Below are 18,340 nucleotides of genomic sequence, written 5' to 3'. Positions count from 1 at the left end.
AGTGCACAAACCACACTTTCATATTATCACATTACACAGTTGACAAGTTGAGAGAAAGAAAGAAAGAAAGAAAGTCGAGCAAAGACACCCGCGCTTGACATACACAGCCATGTCTGTGATGGTGTGGATCATCATGTATAAAGGGGGTAGTTGTCACTTGCTCTGCGGCTTACGGCCATACCACCCTGAGCACGCCCGATCTCGTCCGATCTCGGAAGCTAAGCAGGGTCGGGCCTGGTTAGTACTTGGATGGGAGACCGCCTGGGAATACCAGGTGCTGTAAGCTTTTTCACTTTTCTGTGCAAACAACAGAGGACGCTGCTGCTTCAGTAAACAGCACTGACTGTGCCACTGCTCAACTGTCAATCACTGTGCAGACAGTTCAGCTCACAGTGCACAAACCACACTTTCATATTATCACATTACACAGTTGACAAGTTGAGAGAAAGAAAGAAAGTAAGAAAGTCGAGCAAAGACACCCGCGCTTGACATACACAGCCATGTCTGTGATGGTGTGGATCATCATGTATAAAGGGGGTAGTTGTCACTTGCTCTGCGGCTTACGGCCATACCACCCTGAGCACGCCCGATCTCGTCCGATCTCGGAAGCTAAGCAGGGTCGGGCCTGGTTAGTACTTGGGTGGAAGACCGCCTGGGAATACCAGGTGCTGTAAGCTTTTTCACTTTTCTGTGCAAACAACAGAGGACGCTGCTGCTTCAGTAAACAGCACTGACTGTGCCACTGCTCAACTGTCAATCACTGTGCAGACAGTTCAGCTCACAGTGCACAAACCACACTTTCATATTATCACATTACACAGTTGACAAGTTGAGAGAAAGAAAGAAAGAAAGAAAGTCGAGCAAAGACACCCGCGCTTGACATACACAGCCATGTCTGTGATGGTGTGGATCATCATGTATAAAGGGGGTAGTTGTCACTTGCTCTGCGGCTTACGGCCATACCACCCTGAGCACGCCTGATCTCGTCAGATCTCGGAAGCTAAGCAGGGTCGGGCCTGGTTAGTACTTGGATGGGAGACCGCCTGGGAATACCAGGTGCTGTAAGCTTTTTCACTTTTCTGTGCAAACAACAGAGGACGCTGCTGCTTCAGTAAACAGCACTGACTGTGCCACTGCTCAACTGTCAATCACTGTGCAGACAGTTCAGCTCACAGTGCACAAACCACACTTTCATATTATCACATTACACAGTTGACAAGTTGAGAGAAAGAAAGAAAGTAAGAAAGTCGAGCAAAGACACCCGCGCTTGACATACACAGCCATGTCTGTGATGGTGTGGATCATCATGTATAAAGGGGGTAGTTGTCACTTGCTCTGCGGCTTACGGCCATACCACCCTGAGCACGCCCGATCTCGTCCGATCTCGGAAGCTAAGCAGGGTCGGGCCTGGTTAGTACTTGGGTGGAAGACCGCCTGGGAATACCAGGTGCTGTAAGCTTTTTCACTTTTCTGTGCAAACAACAGAGGACGCTGCTGCTTCAGTAAACAGCACTGACTGTGCCACTGCTCAACTGTCAATCACTGTGCAGACAGTTCAGCTCACAGTGCACAAACCACACTTTCATATTATCACATTACACAGTTGACAAGTTGACAAGTTGAGAGAAAGAAAGAAAGAAAGAAAGTCAAGCAAAGACACCCGCGCTTGACATACACAGCCATGTCTGTGATGGTGTGGATCATCATGTATAAAGGGGGTAGTTGTCACTTGCTCTGCGGCTTACGGCCATACCACCCTGAGCACGCCCGATCTCGTCCGATCTCGGAAGCTAAGCAGGGTCGGGCCTGGTTAGTACTTGGATGGGAGACCGCCTGGGAATACCAGGTGCTGTAAGCTTTTTCACTTTTCTGTGCAAACAACAGAGGACGCTGCTGCTTCAGTAAACAGCACTGACTGTGCCACTGCTCAACTGTCAATCACTGTGCAGACAGTTCAGCTCACAGTGCACAAACCACACTTTCATATTATCACATTACACAGTTGACAAGTTGAGAGAAAGAAAGAAAGAAAGAAAGTCAAGCAAAGACACCCGCGCTTGACATACACAGCCATGTCTGTGATGGTGTGGATCATCATGTATAAAGGGGGTAGTTGTCACTTGCTCTGCGGCTTACGGCCATACCACCCTGAGCACGCCCGATCTCGTCAGATCTCGGAAGCTAAGCAGGGTCGGGCCTGGTTAGTACTTGGATGGGAGACCGCCTGGGAATACCAGGTGCTGTAAGCTTTTTCACTTTTCTGTGCAAACAACAGAGGACGCTGCTGCTTCAGTAAACAGCACTGACTGTGCCACTGCTCAACTGTCAATCACTGTGCAGACAGTTCAGCTCACAGTGCACAAACCACACTTTCATATTATCACATTACACAGTTGACAAGTTGACAAGTTGAGAGAAAGAAAGAAAGAAAGAAAGTCAAGCAAAGACACCCGCGCTTGACATACACAGCCATGTCTGTGATGGTGTGGATCATCATGTATAAAGGGGGTAGTTGTCACTTGCTCTGCGGCTTACGGCCATACCACCCTGAGCACGCCCGATCTCGGAAGCTAAGCAGGGTCGGGCCTGGTTAGTACTTGGATGGGAGACCGCCTGGGAATACCAGGTGCTGTAAGCTTTTTCACTTTTCTGTGCAAACAACAGAGGACGCTGCTGCTTCAGTAAACAGCACTGACTGTGCCACTGCTCAACTGTCAATCACTGTGCAGACAGTTCAGCTCACAGTGCACAAACCACACTTTCATATTATCACATTACACAGTTGACAAGTTGAGAGAAAGAAAGAAAGTAAGAAAGTCGAGCAAAGACACCCGCGCTTGACATACACAGCCATGTCTGTGATGGTGTGGATCATCATGTATAAAGGGGGTAGTTGTCACTTGCTCTGCGGCTTACGGCCATACCACCCTGAGCACGCCCGATCTTGTCCGATCTCGGAAGCTAAGCAGGGTCGGGCCTGGTTAGTACTTGGGTGGAAGACTGCCTGGGAATACCAGGTGCTGTAAGCTTTTTCACTTTTCTGTGCAAACAACAGAGGACGCTGCTGCTTCAGTAAACAGCACTGACTGTGCCACTGCTCAACTGTCAATCACTGTGCAGACAGTTCAGCTCACAGTGCACAAACCACACTTTCATATTATCACATTACACAGTTGACAAGTTGACAAGTTGAGAGAAAGAAAGAAAGAAAGAAAGTCAAGCAAAGACACCCGCGCTTGACATACACAGCCATGTCTGTGATGGTGTGGATCATCATGTATAAAGGGGGTAGTTGTCACTTGCTCTGCGGCTTACGGCCATACCACCCTGAGCACGCCCGATCTCGTCCGATCTCGGAAGCTAAGCAGGGTCGGGCCTGGTTAGTACTTGGATGGGAGACCGCCTGGGAATACCAGGTGCTGTAAGCTTTTTCACTTTTCTGTGCAAACAACAGAGGACGCTGCTGCTTCAGTAAACAGCACTGACTGTGCCACTGCTCAACTGTCAATCACTGTGCAGACAGTTCAGCTCACAGTGCACAAACCACACTTTCATATTATCACATTACACAGTTGACAAGTTGAGAGAAAGAAAGAAAGAAAGAAAGTCAAGCAAAGACACCCGCGCTTGACATACACAGCCATGTCTGTGATGGTGTGGATCATCATGTATAAAGGGGGTAGTTGTCACTTGCTCTGTGGCTTACGGCCATACCACCCTGAGCACGCCCGATCTCGTCCGATCTCGGAAGCTAAGCAGGGTCGGGCCTGGTTAGTACTTGGATGGGAGACCGCCTGGGAATACCAGGTGCTGTAAGCTTTTTCACTTTTCTGTGCAAACAACAGAGGACGCTGCTGCTTCAGTAAACAGCACTGACTGTGCCACTGCTCAACTGTCAATCACTGTGCAGACAGTTCAGCTCACAGTGCACAAACCACACTTTCATATTATCACATTACACAGTTGACAAGTTGAGAGAAAGAAAGAAAGAAAGAAAGTCAAGCAAAGACACCCGCGCTTGACATACACAGCCATGTCTGTGATGGTGTGGATCATCATGTATAAAGGGGGTAGTTGTCACTTGCTCTGCGGCTTACGGCCATACCACCCTGAGCACGCCCGATCTCGTCCGATCTCGGAAGCTAAGCAGGGTCGGGCCTGGTTAGTACTTGGATGGGAGACCGCCTGGGAATACCAGGTGCTGTAAGCTTTTTCACTTTTCTGTGCAAACAACAGAGGACGCTGCTGCTTCAGTAAACAGCACTGACTGTGCCACTGCTCAACTGTCAATCACTGTGCAGACAGTTCAGCTCACAGTGCACAAACCACACTTTCATATTATCACATTACACAGTTGACAAGTTGAGAGAAAGAAAGAAAGAAAGAAAGTCGAGCAAAGACACCCGCGCTTGACATACACAGCCATGTCTGTGATGGTGTGGATCATCATGTATAAAGGGGGTAGTTGTCACTTGCTCTGCGGCTTACGGCCATACCACCCTGAGCACGCCCGATCTCGTCCGATCTCGGAAGCTAAGCAGGGTCGGGCCTGGTTAGTACTTGGATGGGAGACCGCCTGGGAATACCAGGTGCTGTAAGCTTTTTCACTTTTCTGTGCAAACAACAGAGGACGCTGCTGCTTCAGTAAACAGCACTGACTGTGCCACTGCTCAACTGTCAATCACTGTGCAGACAGTTCAGCTCACAGTGCACAAACCACACTTTCATATTATCACATTACACAGTTGACAAGTTGAGAGAAAGAAAGAAAGTAAGAAAGTCGAGCAAAGACACCCGCGCTTGACATACACAGCCATGTCTGTGATGGTGTGGATCATCATGTATAAAGGGGGTAGTTGTCACTTGCTCTGCGGCTTACGGCCATACCACCCTGAGCACGCCCGATCTCGTCCGATCTCGGAAGCTAAGCAGGGTCGGGCCTGGTTAGTACTTGGGTGGAAGACCGCCTGGGAATACCAGGTGCTGTAAGCTTTTTCACTTTTCTGTGCAAACAACAGAGGACGCTGCTGCTTCAGTAAACAGCACTGACTGTGCCACTGCTCAACTGTCAATCACTGTGCAGACAGTTCAGCTCACAGTGCACAAACCACACTTTCATATTATCACATTACACAGTTGACAAGTTGAGAGAAAGAAAGAAAGAAAGAAAGTCGAGCAAAGACACCCGCGCTTGACATACACAGCCATGTCTGTGATGGTGTGGATCATCATGTATAAAGGGGGTAGTTGTCACTTGCTCTGCGGCTTACGGCCATACCACCCTGAGCACGCCCGATCTCGTCAGATCTCGGAAGCTAAGCAGGGTCGGGCCTGGTTAGTACTTGGATGGGAGACCGCCTGGGAATACCAGGTGCTGTAAGCTTTTTCACTTTTCTGTGCAAACAACAGAGGACGCTGCTGCTTCAGTAAACAGCACTGACTGTGCCACTGCTCAACTGTCAATCACTGTGCAGACAGTTCAGCTCACAGTGCACAAACCACACTTTCATATTATCACATTACACAGTTGACAAGTTGAGAGAAAGAAAGAAAGTAAGAAAGTCGAGCAAAGACACCCGCGCTTGACATACACAGCCATGTCTGTGATGGTGTGGATCATCATGTATAAAGGGGGTAGTTGTCACTTGCTCTGCGGCTTACGGCCATACCACCCTGAGCACGCCCGATCTCGTCCGATCTCGGAAGCTAAGCAGGGTCGGGCCTGGTTAGTACTTGGGTGGAAGACCGCCTGGGAATACCAGGTGCTGTAAGCTTTTTCACTTTTCTGTGCAAACAACAGAGGACGCTGCTGCTTCAGTAAACAGCACTGACTGTGCCACTGCTCAACTGTCAATCACTGTGCAGACAGTTCAGCTCACAGTGCACAAACCACACTTTCATATTATCACATTACACAGTTGACAAGTTGACAAGTTGAGAGAAAGAAAGAAAGAAAGAAAGTCAAGCAAAGACACCCGCGCTTGACATACACAGCCATGTCTGTGATGGTGTGGATCATCATGTATAAAGGGGGTAGTTGTCACTTTCTCTGCGGCTTACGGCCATACCACCCTGAGCACGCCCGATCTCGTCCGATCTCGGAAGCTAAGCAGGGTCGGGCCTGGTTAGTACTTGGATGGGAGACCGCCTGGGAATACCAGGTGCTGTAAGCTTTTTCACTTTTCTGTGCAAACAACAGAGGACGCTGCTGCTTCAGTAAACAGCACTGACTGTGCCACTGCTCAACTGTCAATCACTGTGCAGACAGTTCAGCTCACAGTGCACAAACCACACTTTCATATTATCACATTACACAGTTGACAAGTTGAGAGAAAGAAAGAAAGAAAGAAAGTCGAGCAAAGACACCCGCGCTTGACATACACAGCCATGTCTGTGATGGTGTGGATCATCATGTATAAAGGGGGTAGTTGTCACTTGCTCTGCGGCTTACGGCCATACCACCCTGAGCACGCCCGATCTCGTCCGATCTCGGAAGCTAAGCAGGGTCGGGCCTGGTTAGTACTTGGATGGGAGACCGCCTGGGAATACCAGGTGCTGTAAGCTTTTTCACTTTTCTGTGCAAACAACAGAGGACGCTGCTGCTTCAGTAAACAGCACTGACTGTGCCACTGCTCAACTGTCAATCACTGTGCAGACAGTTCAGCTCACAGTGCACAAACCACACTTTCATATTATCACATTACACAGTTGACAAGTTGACAAGTTGAGAGAAATAAAGAAAGAAAGAAAGTCGAGCAAAGACACCCGCGCTTGACATACGCAGCCATGTCTGTGATGGTGTGGATCATCATGTATAAAGGGGGTAGTTGTCACTTGCTCTGCGGCTTACGGCCATACCACCCTGAGCACGCCCGATCTCGGAAGCTAAGCAGGGTCGGGCCTGGTTAGTACTTGGATGGGAGACCGCCTGGGAATACCAGGTGCTGTAAGCTTTTTCACTTTTCTGTGCAAACAACAGAGGACGCTGCTGCTTCAGTAAACAGCACTGACTGTGCCACTGCTCAACTGTCAATCACTGTGCAGACAGTTCAGCTCACAGTGCACAAACCACACTTTCATATTATCACATTACACAGTTGACAAGTTGAGAGAAAGAAAGAAAGAAAGAAAGTCGAGCAAAGACACCCGCGCTTGACATACACAGCCATGTCTGTGATGGTGTGGATCATCATGTATAAAGGGGGTAGTTGTCACTTTCTCTGCGGCTTACGGCCATACCACCCTGAGCACGCCCGATCTCGTCCGATCTTGGAAGCTAAGCAGGGTCGGGCCTGGTTAGTACTTGGATGGGAGACCGCCTGGGAATACCAGGTGCTGTAAGCTTTTTCACTTTTCTGTGCAAACAACAGAGGACGCTGCTGCTTCAGTAAACAGCACTGACTGTGCCACTGCTCAACTGTCAATCACTGTGCAGACAGTTCAGCTCACAGTGCACAAACCACACTTTCATATTATCACATTACACAGTTGACAAGTTGAGAGAAAGAAAGAAAGAAAGAAAGTCGAGCAAAGACACCCGCGCTTGACATACACAGCCATGTCTGTGATGGTGTGGATCATCATGTATAAAGGGGGTAGTTGTCACTTTCTCTGCGGCTTACGGCCATACCACCCTGAGCACGCCCGATCTCGTCCGATCTCGGAAGCTAAGCAGGGTCGGGCCTGGTTAGTACTTGGATGGGAGACCGCCTGGGAATACCAGGTGCTGTAAGCTTTTTCACTTTTCTGTGCAAACAACAGAGGACGCTGCTGCTTCAGTAAACAGCACTGACTGTGCCACTGCTCAACTGTCAATCACTGTGCAGACAGTTCAGCTCACAGTGCACAAACCACACTTTCATATTATCACATTACACAGTTGACAAGTTGACAAGTTGAGAGAAAGAAAGAAAGAAAGAAAGTCAAGCAAAGACACCCGCGCTTGACATACACAGCCATGTCTGTGATGGTGTGGATCATCATGTATAAAGGGGGTAGTTGTCACTTTCTCTGCGGCTTACGGCCATACCACCCTGAGCACGCCCGATCTCGTCCGATCTCGGAAGCTAAGCAGGGTCGGGCCTGGTTAGTACTTGGATGGGAGACCGCCTGGGAATACCAGGTGCTGTAAGCTTTTTCACTTTTCTGTGCAAACAACAGAGGACGCTGCTGCTTCAGTAAACAGCACTGACTGTGCCACTGCTCAACTGTCAATCACTGTGCAGACAGTTCAGCTCACAGTGCACAAACCACACTTTCATATTATCACATTACACAGTTGACAAGTTGACAAGTTGAGAGAAATAAAGAAAGAAAGAAAGTCGAGCAAAGACACCCGCGCTTGACATACGCAGCCATGTCTGTGATGGTGTGGATCATCATGTATAAAGGGGGTAGTTGTCACTTGCTCTGCGGCTTACGGCCATACCACCCTGAGCACGCCCGATCTCGGAAGCTAAGCAGGGTCGGGCCTGGTTAGTACTTGGATGGGAGACCGCCTGGGAATACCAGGTGCTGTAAGCTTTTTCACTTTTCTGTGCAAACAACAGAGGACGCTGCTGCTTCAGTAAACAGCACTGACTGTGCCACTGCTCAACTGTCAATCACTGTGCAGACAGTTCAGCTCACAGTGCACAAACCACACTTTCATATTATCACATTACACAGTTGACAAGTTGAGAGAAAGAAAGAAAGAAAGAAAGTCGAGCAAAGACACCCGCGCTTGACATACACAGCCATGTCTGTGATGGTGTGGATCATCATGTATAAAGGGGGTAGTTGTCACTTTCTCTGCGGCTTACGGCCATACCACCCTGAGCACGCCCGATCTCGTCCGATCTCGGAAGCTAAGCAGGGTCGGGCCTGGTTAGTACTTGGATGGGAGACCGCCTGGGAATACCAGGTGCTGTAAGCTTTTTCACTTTTCTGTGCAAACAACAGAGGACGCTGCTGCTTCAGTAAACAGCACTGACTGTGCCACTGCTCAACTGTCAATCACTGTGCAGACAGTTCAGCTCACAGTGCACAAACCACACTTTCATATTATCACATTACACAGTTGACAAGTTGACAAGTTGAGAGAAAGAAAGAAAGAAAGAAAGTCAAGCAAAGACACCCGCGCTTGACATACACAGCCATGTCTGTGATGGTGTGGATCATCATGTATAAAGGGGGTAGTTGTCACTTGCTCTGCGGCTTACGGCCATACCACCCTGAGCACGCCCGATCTCGTCCGATCTCGGAAGCTAAGCAGGGTCGGGCCTGGTTAGTACTTGGATGGGAGACCGCCTGGGAATACCAGGTGCTGTAAGCTTTTTCACTTTTCTGTGCAAACAACAGAGGACGCTGCTGCTTCAGTAAACAGCACTGACTGTGCCACTGCTCAACTGTCAATCACTGTGCAGACAGTTCAGCTCACAGTGCACAAACCACACTTTCATATTATCACATTACACAGTTGACAAGTTGAGAGAAAGAAAGAAAGAAAGAAAGTCGAGCAAAGACACCCGCGCTTGACATACACAGCCATGTCTGTGATGGTGTGGATCATCATGTATAAAGGGGGTAGTTGTCACTTTCTCTGCGGCTTACGGCCATACCACCCTGAGCACGCCCGATCTCGTCCGATCTCGGAAGCTAAGCAGGGTCGGGCCTGGTTAGTACTTGGATGGGAGACCGCCTGGGAATACCAGGTGCTGTAAGCTTTTTCACTTTTCTGTGCAAACAACAGAGGACGCTGCTGCTTCAGTAAACAGCACTGACTGTGCCACTGCTCAACTGTCAATCACTGTGCAGACAGTTCAGCTCACAGTGCACAAACCACACTTTCATATTATCACATTACACAGTTGACAAGTTGAGAGAAAGAAAGAAAGAAAGAAAGTCGAGCAAAGACACCCGCGCTTGACATACACAGCCATGTCTGTGATGGTGTGGATCATCATGTATAAAGGGGGTAGTTGTCACTTGCTCTGCGGCTTACGGCCATACCACCCTGAGCACGCCCGATCTCGGAAGCTAAGCAGGGTCGGGCCTGGTTAGTACTTGGATGGGAGACCGCCTGGGAATACCAGGTGCTGTAAGCTTTTTCACTTTTCTGTGCAAACAACAGAGGACGCTGCTGCTTCAGTAAACAGCACTGACTGTGCCACTGCTCAACTGTCAATCACTGTGCAGACAGTTCAGCTCACAGTGCACAAACCACACTTTCATATTATCACATTACACAGTTGACAAGTTGAGAGAAAGAAAGAAAGTAAGAAAGTCGAGCAAAGACACCCGCGCTTGACATACACAGCCATGTCTGTGATGGTGTGGATCATCATGTATAAAGGGGGTAGTTGTCACTTGCTCTGCGGCTTACGGCCATACCACCCTGAGCACGCCCGATCTTGTCCGATCTTGGAAGCTAAGCAGGGTCGGGCCTGGTTAGTACTTGGGTGGAAGACTGCCTGGGAATACCAGGTGCTGTAAGCTTTTTCACTTTTCTGTGCAAACAACAGAGGACGCTGCTGCTTCAGTAAACAGCACTGACTGTGCCACTGCTCAACTGTCAATCACTGTGCAGACAGTTCAGCTCACAGTGCACAAACCACACTTTCATATTATCACATTACACAGTTGACAAGTTGACAAGTTGAGAGAAAGAAAGAAAGAAAGAAAGTCAAGCAAAGACACCCGCGCTTGACATACACAGCCATGTCTGTGATGGTGTGGATCATCATGTATAAAGGGGGTAGTTGTCACTTGCTCTGCGGCTTACGGCCATACCACCCTGAGCACGCCCGATCTCGTCCGATCTCGGAAGCTAAGCAGGGTCGGGCCTGGTTAGTACTTGGATGGGAGACCGCCTGGGAATACCAGGTGCTGTAAGCTTTTTCACTTTTCTGTGCAAACAACAGAGGACGCTGCTGCTTCAGTAAACAGCACTGACTGTGCCACTGCTCAACTGTCAATCACTGTGCAGACAGTTCAGCTCACAGTGCACAAACCACACTTTCATATTATCACATTACACAGTTGACAAGTTGAGAGAAAGAAAGAAAGAAAGAAAGTCAAGCAAAGACACCCGCGCTTGACATACACAGCCATGTCTGTGATGGTGTGGATCATCATGTATAAAGGGGGTAGTTGTCACTTGCTCTGCGGCTTACGGCCATACCACCCTGAGCACGCCCGATCTCGTCCGATCTCGGAAGCTAAGCAGGGTCGGGCCTGGTTAGTACTTGGATGGGAGACCGCCTGGGAATACCAGGTGCTGTAAGCTTTTTCACTTTTCTGTGCAAACAACAGAGGACGCTGCTGCTTCAGTAAACAGCACTGACTGTGCCACTGCTCAACTGTCAATCACTGTGCAGACAGTTCAGCTCACAGTGCACAAACCACACTTTCATATTATCACATTACACAGTTGACAAGTTGAGAGAAAGAAAGAAAGAAAGAAAGTCAAGCAAAGACACCCGCGCTTGACATACACAGCCATGTCTGTGATGGTGTGGATCATCATGTATAAAGGGGGTAGTTGTCACTTGCTCTGCGGCTTACGGCCATACCACCCTGAGCACGCCCGATCTCGTCAGATCTCGGAAGCTAAGCAGGGTCGGGCCTGGTTAGTACTTGGATGGGAGACCGCCTGGGAATACCAGGTGCTGTAAGCTTTTTCACTTTTCTGTGCAAACAACAGAGGACGCTGCTGCTTCAGTAAACAGCACTGACTGTGCCACTGCTCAACTGTCAATCACTGTGCAGACAGTTCAGCTCACAGTGCACAAACCACACTTTCATATTATCACATTACACAGTTGACAAGTTGAGAGAAAGAAAGAAAGAAAGAAAGTCGAGCAAAGACACCCGCGCTTGACATACACAGCCATGTCTGTGATGGTGTGGATCATCATGTATAAAGGGGGTAGTTGTCACTTGCTCTGCGGCTTACGGCCATACCACCCTGAGCACGCCCGATCTCGTCCGATCTCGGAAGCTAAGCAGGGTCGGGCCTGGTTAGTACTTGGATGGGAGACCGCCTGGGAATACCAGGTGCTGTAAGCTTTTTCACTTTTCTGTGCAAACAACAGAGGACGCTGCTGCTTCAGTAAACAGCACTGACTGTGCCACTGCTCAACTGTCAATCACTGTGCAGACAGTTCAGCTCACAGTGCACAAACCACACTTTCATATTATCACATTACACAGTTGACAAGTTGAGAGAAAGAAAGAAAGTAAGAAAGTCGAGCAAAGACACCCGCGCTTGACATACACAGCCATGTCTGTGATGGTGTGGATCATCATGTATAAAGGGGGTAGTTGTCACTTGCTCTGCGGCTTACGGCCATACCACCCTGAGCACGCCCGATCTCGTCCGATCTCGGAAGCTAAGCAGGGTCGGGCCTGGTTAGTACTTGGGTGGAAGACCGCCTGGGAATACCAGGTGCTGTAAGCTTTTTCACTTTTCTGTGCAAACAACAGAGGACGCTGCTGCTTCAGTAAACAGCACTGACTGTGCCACTGCTCAACTGTCAATCACTGTGCAGACAGTTCAGCTCACAGTGCACAAACCACACTTTCATATTATCACATTACACAGTTGACAAGTTGAGAGAAAGAAAGAAAGAAAGAAAGTCGAGCAAAGACACCCGCGCTTGACATACACAGCCATGTCTGTGATGGTGTGGATCATCATGTATAAAGGGGGTAGTTGTCACTTGCTCTGCGGCTTACGGCCATACCACCCTGAGCACGCCCGATCTCGTCAGATCTCGGAAGCTAAGCAGGGTCGGGCCTGGTTAGTACTTGGATGGGAGACCGCCTGGGAATACCAGGTGCTGTAAGCTTTTTCACTTTTCTGTGCAAACAACAGAGGACGCTGCTGCTTCAGTAAACAGCACTGACTGTGCCACTGCTCAACTGTCAATCACTGTGCAGACAGTTCAGCTCACAGTGCACAAACCACACTTTCATATTATCACATTACACAGTTGACAAGTTGAGAGAAAGAAAGAAAGTAAGAAAGTCGAGCAAAGACACCCGCGCTTGACATACACAGCCATGTCTGTGATGGTGTGGATCATCATGTATAAAGGGGGTAGTTGTCACTTGCTCTGCGGCTTACGGCCATACCACCCTGAGCACGCCCGATCTCGTCCGATCTCGGAAGCTAAGCAGGGTCGGGCCTGGTTAGTACTTGGGTGGAAGACCGCCTGGGAATACCAGGTGCTGTAAGCTTTTTCACTTTTCTGTGCAAACAACAGAGGACGCTGCTGCTTCAGTAAACAGCACTGACTGTGCCACTGCTCAACTGTCAATCACTGTGCAGACAGTTCAGCTCACAGTGCACAAACCACACTTTCATATTATCACATTACACAGTTGACAAGTTGACAAGTTGAGAGAAAGAAAGAAAGAAAGAAAGTCAAGCAAAGACACCCGCGCTTGACATACACAGCCATGTCTGTGATGGTGTGGATCATCATGTATAAAGGGGGTAGTTGTCACTTGCTCTGCGGCTTACGGCCATACCACCCTGAGCACGCCCGATCTCGTCCGATCTCGGAAGCTAAGCAGGGTCGGGCCTGGTTAGTACTTGGATGGGAGACCGCCTGGGAATACCAGGTGCTGTAAGCTTTTTCACTTTTCTGTGCAAACAACAGAGGACGCTGCTGCTTCAGTAAACAGCACTGACTGTGCCACTGCTCAACTGTCAATCACTGTGCAGACAGTTCAGCTCACAGTGCACAAACCACACTTTCATATTATCACATTACACAGTTGACAAGTTGAGAGAAAGAAAGAAAGAAAGAAAGTCAAGCAAAGACACCCGCGCTTGACATACACAGCCATGTCTGTGATGGTGTGGATCATCATGTATAAAGGGGGTAGTTGTCACTTGCTCTGCGGCTTACGGCCATACCACCCTGAGCACGCCCGATCTCGTCAGATCTCGGAAGCTAAGCAGGGTCGGGCCTGGTTAGTACTTGGATGGGAGACCGCCTGGGAATACCAGGTGCTGTAAGCTTTTTCACTTTTCTGTGCAAACAACAGAGGACGCTGCTGCTTCAGTAAACAGCACTGACTGTGCCACTGCTCAACTGTCAATCACTGTGCAGACAGTTCAGCTCACAGTGCACAAACCACACTTTCATATTATCACATTACACAGTTGACAAGTTGAGAGAAAGAAAGAAAGAAAGAAAGTCGAGCAAAGACACCCGCGCTTGACATACACAGCCATGTCTGTGATGGTGTGGATCATCATGTATAAAGGGGGTAGTTGTCACTTGCTCTGCGGCTTACGGCCATACCACCCTGAGCACGCCCGATCTCGTCCGATCTCGGAAGCTAAGCAGGGTCGGGCCTGGTTAGTACTTGGATGGGAGACCGCCTGGGAATACCAGGTGCTGTAAGCTTTTTCACTTTTCTGTGCAAACAACAGAGGACGCTGCTGCTTCAGTAAACAGCACTGACTGTGCCACTGCTCAACTGTCAATCACTGTGCAGACAGTTCAGCTCACAGTGCACAAACCACACTTTCATATTATCACATTACACAGTTGACAAGTTGAGAGAAAGAAAGAAAGTAAGAAAGTCGAGCAAAGACACCCGCGCTTGACATACACAGCCATGTCTGTGATGGTGTGGATCATCATGTATAAAGGGGGTAGTTGTCACTTGCTCTGCGGCTTACGGCCATACCACCCTGAGCACGCCCGATCTCGTCCGATCTCGGAAGCTAAGCAGGGTCGGGCCTGGTTAGTACTTGGGTGGAAGACCGCCTGGGAATACCAGGTGCTGTAAGCTTTTTCACTTTTCTGTGCAAACAACAGAGGACGCTGCTGCTTCAGTAAACAGCACTGACTGTGCCACTGCTCAACTGTCAATCACTGTGCAGACAGTTCAGCTCACAGTGCACAAACCACACTTTCATATTATCACATTACACAGTTGACAAGTTGAGAGAAAGAAAGAAAGTAAGAAAGTCGAGCAAAGACACCCGCGCTTGACATACACAGCCATGTCTGTGATGGTGTGGATCATCATGTATAAAGGGGGTAGTTGTCACTTGCTCTGCGGCTTACGGCCATACCACCCTGAGCACGCCCGATCTCGTCAGATCTCGGAAGCTAAGCAGGGTCGGGCCTGGTTAGTACTTGGATGGGAGACCGCCTGGGAATACCAGGTGCTGTAAGCTTTTTCACTTTTCTGTGCAAACAACAGAGGACGCTGCTGCTTCAGTAAACAGCACTGACTGTGCCACTGCTCAACTGTCAATCACTGTGCAGACAGTTCAGCTCACAGTGCACAAACCACACTTTCATATTATCACATTACACAGTTGACAAGTTGAGAGAAAGAAAGAAAGTAAGAAAGTCGAGCAAAGACACCCGCGCTTGACATACACAGCCATGTCTGTGATGGTGTGGATCATCATGTATAAAGGGGGTAGTTGTCACTTGCTCTGCGGCTTACGGCCATACCACCCTGAGCACGCCCGATCTCGTCCGATCTCGGAAGCTAAGCAGGGTCGGGCCTGGTTAGTACTTGGGTGGAAGACCGCCTGGGAATACCAGGTGCTGTAAGCTTTTTCACTTTTCTGTGCAAACAACAGAGGACGCTGCTGCTTCAGTAAACAGCACTGACTGTGCCACTGCTCAACTGTCAATCACTGTGCAGACAGTTCAGCTCACAGTGCACAAACCACACTTTCATATTATCACATTACACAGTTGACAAGTTGACAAGTTGAGAGAAAGAAAGAAAGAAAGAAAGTCAAGCAAAGACACCCGCGCTTGACATACACAGCCATGTCTGTGATGGTGTGGATCATCATGTATAAAGGGGGTAGTTGTCACTTGCTCTGCGGCTTACGGCCATACCACCCTGAGCACGCCCGATCTCGTCCGATCTCGGAAGCTAAGCAGGGTCGGGCCTGGTTAGTACTTGGATGGGAGACCGCCTGGGAATACCAGGTGCTGTAAGCTTTTTCACTTTTCTGTGCAAACAACAGAGGACGCTGCTGCTTCAGTAAACAGCACTGACTGTGCCACTGCTCAACTGTCAATCACTGTGCAGACAGTTCAGCTCACAGTGCACAAACCACACTTTCATATTATCACATTACACAGTTGACAAGTTGAGAGAAAGAAAGAAAGAAAGAAAGTCAAGCAAAGACACCCGCGCTTGACATACACAGCCATGTCTGTGATGGTGTGGATCATCATGTATAAAGGGGGTAGTTGTCACTTGCTCTGCGGCTTACGGCCATACCACCCTGAGCACGCCCGATCTCGTCAGATCTCGGAAGCTAAGCAGGGTCGGGCCTGGTTAGTACTTGGATGGGAGACCGCCTGGGAATACCAGGTGCTGTAAGCTTTTTCACTTTTCTGTGCAAACAACAGAGGACGCTGCTGCTTCAGTAAACAGCACTGACTGTGCCACTGCTCAACTGTCAATCACTGTGCAGACAGTTCAGCTCACAGTGCACAAACCACACTTTCATATTATCACATTACACAGTTGACAAGTTGACAAGTTGAGAGAAAGAAAGAAAGAAAGAAAGTCAAGCAAAGACACCCGCGCTTGACATACACAGCCATGTCTGTGATGGTGTGGATCATCATGTATAAAGGGGGTAGTTGTCACTTGCTCTGCGGCTTACGGCCATACCACCCTGAGCACGCCCGATCTCGGAAGCTAAGCAGGGTCGGGCCTGGTTAGTACTTGGATGGGAGACCGCCTGGGAATACCAGGTGCTGTAAGCTTTTTCACTTTTCTGTGCAAACAACAGAGGACGCTGCTGCTTCAGTAAACAGCACTGACTGTGCCACTGCTCAACTGTCAATCACTGTGCAGACAGTTCAGCTCACAGTGCACAAACCACACTTTCATATTATCACATTACACAGTTGACAAGTTGAGAGAAAGAAAGAAAGTAAGAAAGTCGAGCAAAGACACCCGCGCTTGACATACACAGCCATGTCTGTGATGGTGTGGATCATCATGTATAAAGGGGGTAGTTGTCACTTGCTCTGCGGCTTACGGCCATACCACCCTGAGCACGCCCGATCTTGTCCGATCTCGGAAGCTAAGCAGGGTCGGGCCTGGTTAGTACTTGGGTGGAAGACTGCCTGGGAATACCAGGTGCTGTAAGCTTTTTCACTTTTCTGTGCAAACAACAGAGGACGCTGCTGCTTCAGTAAACAGCACTGACTGTGCCACTGCTCAACTGTCAATCACTGTGCAGACAGTTCAGCTCACAGTGCACAAACCACACTTTCATATTATCACATTACACAGTTGACAAGTTGACAAGTTGAGAGAAAGAAAGAAAGAAAGAAAGTCAAGCAAAGACACCCGCGCTTGACATACACAGCCATGTCTGTGATGGTGTGGATCATCATGTATAAAGGGGGTAGTTGTCACTTGCTCTGCGGCTTACGGCCATACCACCCTGAGCACGCCCGATCTCGTCCGATCTCGGAAGCTAAGCAGGGTCGGGCCTGGTTAGTACTTGGATGGGAGACCGCCTGGGAATACCAGGTGCTGTAAGCTTTTTCACTTTTCTGTGCAAACAACAGAGGACGCTGCTGCTTCAGTAAACAGCACTGACTGTGCCACTGCTCAACTGTCAATCACTGTGCAGACAGTTCAGCTCACAGTGCACAAACCACACTTTCATATTATCACATTACACAGTTGACAAGTTGAGAGAAAGAAAGAAAGAAAGAAAGTCAAGCAAAGACACCCGCGCTTGACATACACAGCCATGTCTGTGATGGTGTGGATCATCATGTATAAAGGGGGTAGTTGTCACTTGCTCTGCGGCTTACGGCCATACCACCCTGAGCACGCCCGATCTCGTCCGATCTCGGAAGCTAAGCAGGGTCGGGCCTGGTTAGTACTTGGATGGGAGACCGCCTGGGAATACCAGGTGCTGTAAGCTTTTTCACTTTTCTGTGCAAACAACAGAGGACGCTGCTGCTTCAGTAAACAGCACTGACTGTGCCACTGCTCAACTGTCAATCACTGTGCAGACAGTTCAGCTCACAGTGCACAAACCACACTTTCATATTATCACATTACACAGTTGACAAGTTGAGAGAAAGAAAGAAAGAAAGAAAGTCAAGCAAAGACACCCGCGCTTGACATACACAGCCATGTCTGTGATGGTGTGGATCATCATGTATAAAGGGGGTAGTTGTCACTTGCTCTGCGGCTTACGGCCATACCACCCTGAGCACGCCCGATCTCGTCAGATCTCGGAAGCTAAGCAGGGTCGGGCCTGGTTAGTACTTGGATGGGAGACCGCCTGGGAATACCAGGTGCTGTAAGCTTTTTCACTTTTCTG

General features: G+C 49.0%; 42 non-coding genes and 5 pseudogenes across 42 annotated transcripts; all 47 read left to right on the top strand.

The window, feature by feature from the left end:
• Positions 1–167: 167 nt before the first annotated feature.
• Positions 168–286, top strand: LOC139616579 (5S ribosomal RNA). The gene has a single exon (XR_011688241.1). It is a non-coding gene; the product is annotated as a 5S ribosomal RNA (ribosomal RNA).
• Positions 287–558: 272 nt separating this feature from the next.
• Positions 559–677, top strand: LOC139615871 (5S ribosomal RNA). Its single transcript, XR_011687737.1, has one exon. It is a non-coding gene; the product is annotated as a 5S ribosomal RNA (ribosomal RNA).
• Positions 678–949: 272 nt separating this feature from the next.
• Positions 950–1,068, top strand: LOC139615833 (5S ribosomal RNA). Its single transcript, XR_011687700.1, has one exon. It is a non-coding gene; the product is annotated as a 5S ribosomal RNA (ribosomal RNA).
• Positions 1,069–1,340: 272 nt separating this feature from the next.
• On the top strand, positions 1,341–1,459 carry LOC139615870 (5S ribosomal RNA). Its single transcript, XR_011687736.1, has one exon. It is a non-coding gene; the product is annotated as a 5S ribosomal RNA (ribosomal RNA).
• Positions 1,460–1,739: 280 nt separating this feature from the next.
• Positions 1,740–1,858, top strand: LOC139616578 (5S ribosomal RNA). Its single transcript, XR_011688240.1, has one exon. It is a non-coding gene; the product is annotated as a 5S ribosomal RNA (ribosomal RNA).
• Positions 1,859–2,130: 272 nt separating this feature from the next.
• Positions 2,131–2,249, top strand: LOC139615646 (5S ribosomal RNA). Its single transcript, XR_011687523.1, has one exon. It is a non-coding gene; the product is annotated as a 5S ribosomal RNA (ribosomal RNA).
• A 280-nt stretch (positions 2,250–2,529) lies between these two features.
• LOC139616154 (5S ribosomal RNA) lies at positions 2,530–2,638 on the top strand (annotated as a pseudogene).
• A 272-nt stretch (positions 2,639–2,910) lies between these two features.
• Positions 2,911–3,029, top strand: LOC139616090 (5S ribosomal RNA). Its single transcript, XR_011687949.1, has one exon. It is a non-coding gene; the product is annotated as a 5S ribosomal RNA (ribosomal RNA).
• Positions 3,030–3,309: 280 nt separating this feature from the next.
• Positions 3,310–3,428, top strand: LOC139616576 (5S ribosomal RNA). Its single transcript, XR_011688238.1, has one exon. It is a non-coding gene; the product is annotated as a 5S ribosomal RNA (ribosomal RNA).
• A 272-nt stretch (positions 3,429–3,700) lies between these two features.
• On the top strand, positions 3,701–3,819 carry LOC139616574 (5S ribosomal RNA). Its single transcript, XR_011688237.1, has one exon. It is a non-coding gene; the product is annotated as a 5S ribosomal RNA (ribosomal RNA).
• A 272-nt stretch (positions 3,820–4,091) lies between these two features.
• On the top strand, positions 4,092–4,210 carry LOC139616573 (5S ribosomal RNA). The gene has a single exon (XR_011688236.1). It is a non-coding gene; the product is annotated as a 5S ribosomal RNA (ribosomal RNA).
• Positions 4,211–4,482: 272 nt separating this feature from the next.
• On the top strand, positions 4,483–4,601 carry LOC139616572 (5S ribosomal RNA). The gene has a single exon (XR_011688235.1). It is a non-coding gene; the product is annotated as a 5S ribosomal RNA (ribosomal RNA).
• A 272-nt stretch (positions 4,602–4,873) lies between these two features.
• LOC139615869 (5S ribosomal RNA) lies at positions 4,874–4,992 on the top strand. The gene has a single exon (XR_011687735.1). It is a non-coding gene; the product is annotated as a 5S ribosomal RNA (ribosomal RNA).
• A 272-nt stretch (positions 4,993–5,264) lies between these two features.
• On the top strand, positions 5,265–5,383 carry LOC139615645 (5S ribosomal RNA). The gene has a single exon (XR_011687522.1). It is a non-coding gene; the product is annotated as a 5S ribosomal RNA (ribosomal RNA).
• Positions 5,384–5,655: 272 nt separating this feature from the next.
• Positions 5,656–5,774, top strand: LOC139615868 (5S ribosomal RNA). Its single transcript, XR_011687734.1, has one exon. It is a non-coding gene; the product is annotated as a 5S ribosomal RNA (ribosomal RNA).
• A 280-nt stretch (positions 5,775–6,054) lies between these two features.
• Positions 6,055–6,173, top strand: LOC139616571 (5S ribosomal RNA). Its single transcript, XR_011688234.1, has one exon. It is a non-coding gene; the product is annotated as a 5S ribosomal RNA (ribosomal RNA).
• A 272-nt stretch (positions 6,174–6,445) lies between these two features.
• On the top strand, positions 6,446–6,564 carry LOC139616569 (5S ribosomal RNA). Its single transcript, XR_011688232.1, has one exon. It is a non-coding gene; the product is annotated as a 5S ribosomal RNA (ribosomal RNA).
• A 280-nt stretch (positions 6,565–6,844) lies between these two features.
• LOC139616153 (5S ribosomal RNA) lies at positions 6,845–6,953 on the top strand (annotated as a pseudogene).
• A 272-nt stretch (positions 6,954–7,225) lies between these two features.
• Positions 7,226–7,344, top strand: LOC139615854 (5S ribosomal RNA). The gene has a single exon (XR_011687720.1). It is a non-coding gene; the product is annotated as a 5S ribosomal RNA (ribosomal RNA).
• A 272-nt stretch (positions 7,345–7,616) lies between these two features.
• Positions 7,617–7,735, top strand: LOC139616568 (5S ribosomal RNA). The gene has a single exon (XR_011688231.1). It is a non-coding gene; the product is annotated as a 5S ribosomal RNA (ribosomal RNA).
• Positions 7,736–8,015: 280 nt separating this feature from the next.
• Positions 8,016–8,134, top strand: LOC139616567 (5S ribosomal RNA). The gene has a single exon (XR_011688230.1). It is a non-coding gene; the product is annotated as a 5S ribosomal RNA (ribosomal RNA).
• Positions 8,135–8,414: 280 nt separating this feature from the next.
• On the top strand, positions 8,415–8,523 carry LOC139616152 (5S ribosomal RNA; annotated as a pseudogene).
• A 272-nt stretch (positions 8,524–8,795) lies between these two features.
• On the top strand, positions 8,796–8,914 carry LOC139616566 (5S ribosomal RNA). The gene has a single exon (XR_011688229.1). It is a non-coding gene; the product is annotated as a 5S ribosomal RNA (ribosomal RNA).
• A 280-nt stretch (positions 8,915–9,194) lies between these two features.
• Positions 9,195–9,313, top strand: LOC139616565 (5S ribosomal RNA). Its single transcript, XR_011688228.1, has one exon. It is a non-coding gene; the product is annotated as a 5S ribosomal RNA (ribosomal RNA).
• A 272-nt stretch (positions 9,314–9,585) lies between these two features.
• On the top strand, positions 9,586–9,704 carry LOC139616564 (5S ribosomal RNA). The gene has a single exon (XR_011688227.1). It is a non-coding gene; the product is annotated as a 5S ribosomal RNA (ribosomal RNA).
• Positions 9,705–9,976: 272 nt separating this feature from the next.
• LOC139616151 (5S ribosomal RNA) lies at positions 9,977–10,085 on the top strand (annotated as a pseudogene).
• Positions 10,086–10,357: 272 nt separating this feature from the next.
• Positions 10,358–10,476, top strand: LOC139616099 (5S ribosomal RNA). The gene has a single exon (XR_011687958.1). It is a non-coding gene; the product is annotated as a 5S ribosomal RNA (ribosomal RNA).
• A 280-nt stretch (positions 10,477–10,756) lies between these two features.
• Positions 10,757–10,875, top strand: LOC139616563 (5S ribosomal RNA). Its single transcript, XR_011688226.1, has one exon. It is a non-coding gene; the product is annotated as a 5S ribosomal RNA (ribosomal RNA).
• A 272-nt stretch (positions 10,876–11,147) lies between these two features.
• LOC139616562 (5S ribosomal RNA) lies at positions 11,148–11,266 on the top strand. The gene has a single exon (XR_011688225.1). It is a non-coding gene; the product is annotated as a 5S ribosomal RNA (ribosomal RNA).
• A 272-nt stretch (positions 11,267–11,538) lies between these two features.
• Positions 11,539–11,657, top strand: LOC139615643 (5S ribosomal RNA). Its single transcript, XR_011687521.1, has one exon. It is a non-coding gene; the product is annotated as a 5S ribosomal RNA (ribosomal RNA).
• Positions 11,658–11,929: 272 nt separating this feature from the next.
• Positions 11,930–12,048, top strand: LOC139616561 (5S ribosomal RNA). Its single transcript, XR_011688224.1, has one exon. It is a non-coding gene; the product is annotated as a 5S ribosomal RNA (ribosomal RNA).
• Positions 12,049–12,320: 272 nt separating this feature from the next.
• Positions 12,321–12,439, top strand: LOC139615867 (5S ribosomal RNA). Its single transcript, XR_011687733.1, has one exon. It is a non-coding gene; the product is annotated as a 5S ribosomal RNA (ribosomal RNA).
• A 272-nt stretch (positions 12,440–12,711) lies between these two features.
• Positions 12,712–12,830, top strand: LOC139615642 (5S ribosomal RNA). The gene has a single exon (XR_011687520.1). It is a non-coding gene; the product is annotated as a 5S ribosomal RNA (ribosomal RNA).
• A 272-nt stretch (positions 12,831–13,102) lies between these two features.
• LOC139615866 (5S ribosomal RNA) lies at positions 13,103–13,221 on the top strand. Its single transcript, XR_011687732.1, has one exon. It is a non-coding gene; the product is annotated as a 5S ribosomal RNA (ribosomal RNA).
• Positions 13,222–13,501: 280 nt separating this feature from the next.
• LOC139616560 (5S ribosomal RNA) lies at positions 13,502–13,620 on the top strand. Its single transcript, XR_011688223.1, has one exon. It is a non-coding gene; the product is annotated as a 5S ribosomal RNA (ribosomal RNA).
• Positions 13,621–13,892: 272 nt separating this feature from the next.
• Positions 13,893–14,011, top strand: LOC139615641 (5S ribosomal RNA). Its single transcript, XR_011687519.1, has one exon. It is a non-coding gene; the product is annotated as a 5S ribosomal RNA (ribosomal RNA).
• Positions 14,012–14,283: 272 nt separating this feature from the next.
• LOC139616557 (5S ribosomal RNA) lies at positions 14,284–14,402 on the top strand. Its single transcript, XR_011688221.1, has one exon. It is a non-coding gene; the product is annotated as a 5S ribosomal RNA (ribosomal RNA).
• A 272-nt stretch (positions 14,403–14,674) lies between these two features.
• LOC139615865 (5S ribosomal RNA) lies at positions 14,675–14,793 on the top strand. Its single transcript, XR_011687731.1, has one exon. It is a non-coding gene; the product is annotated as a 5S ribosomal RNA (ribosomal RNA).
• Positions 14,794–15,065: 272 nt separating this feature from the next.
• Positions 15,066–15,184, top strand: LOC139615640 (5S ribosomal RNA). Its single transcript, XR_011687518.1, has one exon. It is a non-coding gene; the product is annotated as a 5S ribosomal RNA (ribosomal RNA).
• A 272-nt stretch (positions 15,185–15,456) lies between these two features.
• On the top strand, positions 15,457–15,575 carry LOC139615864 (5S ribosomal RNA). The gene has a single exon (XR_011687730.1). It is a non-coding gene; the product is annotated as a 5S ribosomal RNA (ribosomal RNA).
• Positions 15,576–15,855: 280 nt separating this feature from the next.
• On the top strand, positions 15,856–15,974 carry LOC139616556 (5S ribosomal RNA). The gene has a single exon (XR_011688220.1). It is a non-coding gene; the product is annotated as a 5S ribosomal RNA (ribosomal RNA).
• A 272-nt stretch (positions 15,975–16,246) lies between these two features.
• On the top strand, positions 16,247–16,365 carry LOC139615639 (5S ribosomal RNA). The gene has a single exon (XR_011687517.1). It is a non-coding gene; the product is annotated as a 5S ribosomal RNA (ribosomal RNA).
• Positions 16,366–16,645: 280 nt separating this feature from the next.
• On the top strand, positions 16,646–16,754 carry LOC139616149 (5S ribosomal RNA; annotated as a pseudogene).
• Positions 16,755–17,026: 272 nt separating this feature from the next.
• Positions 17,027–17,145, top strand: LOC139616089 (5S ribosomal RNA). Its single transcript, XR_011687948.1, has one exon. It is a non-coding gene; the product is annotated as a 5S ribosomal RNA (ribosomal RNA).
• Positions 17,146–17,425: 280 nt separating this feature from the next.
• On the top strand, positions 17,426–17,544 carry LOC139616555 (5S ribosomal RNA). The gene has a single exon (XR_011688219.1). It is a non-coding gene; the product is annotated as a 5S ribosomal RNA (ribosomal RNA).
• Positions 17,545–17,816: 272 nt separating this feature from the next.
• LOC139616554 (5S ribosomal RNA) lies at positions 17,817–17,935 on the top strand. The gene has a single exon (XR_011688218.1). It is a non-coding gene; the product is annotated as a 5S ribosomal RNA (ribosomal RNA).
• A 272-nt stretch (positions 17,936–18,207) lies between these two features.
• On the top strand, positions 18,208–18,326 carry LOC139615638 (5S ribosomal RNA). The gene has a single exon (XR_011687516.1). It is a non-coding gene; the product is annotated as a 5S ribosomal RNA (ribosomal RNA).
• The last annotated feature ends 14 nt before the right edge of the window (positions 18,327–18,340 follow it).

Source organism: Trachinotus anak, unplaced genomic scaffold, assembly GCF_046630095.1.
Source record: "Trachinotus anak isolate AG129_WGS33_773 ecotype Australia unplaced genomic scaffold, CSIRO_AGI_Tana_v1 ptg000056l, whole genome shotgun sequence".
In the NCBI taxonomy this organism is placed as follows: domain Eukaryota; kingdom Metazoa; phylum Chordata; class Actinopteri; order Carangiformes; family Carangidae; genus Trachinotus; species Trachinotus anak.
This window is presented reverse-complemented; position numbering and strand designations above follow the sequence as displayed.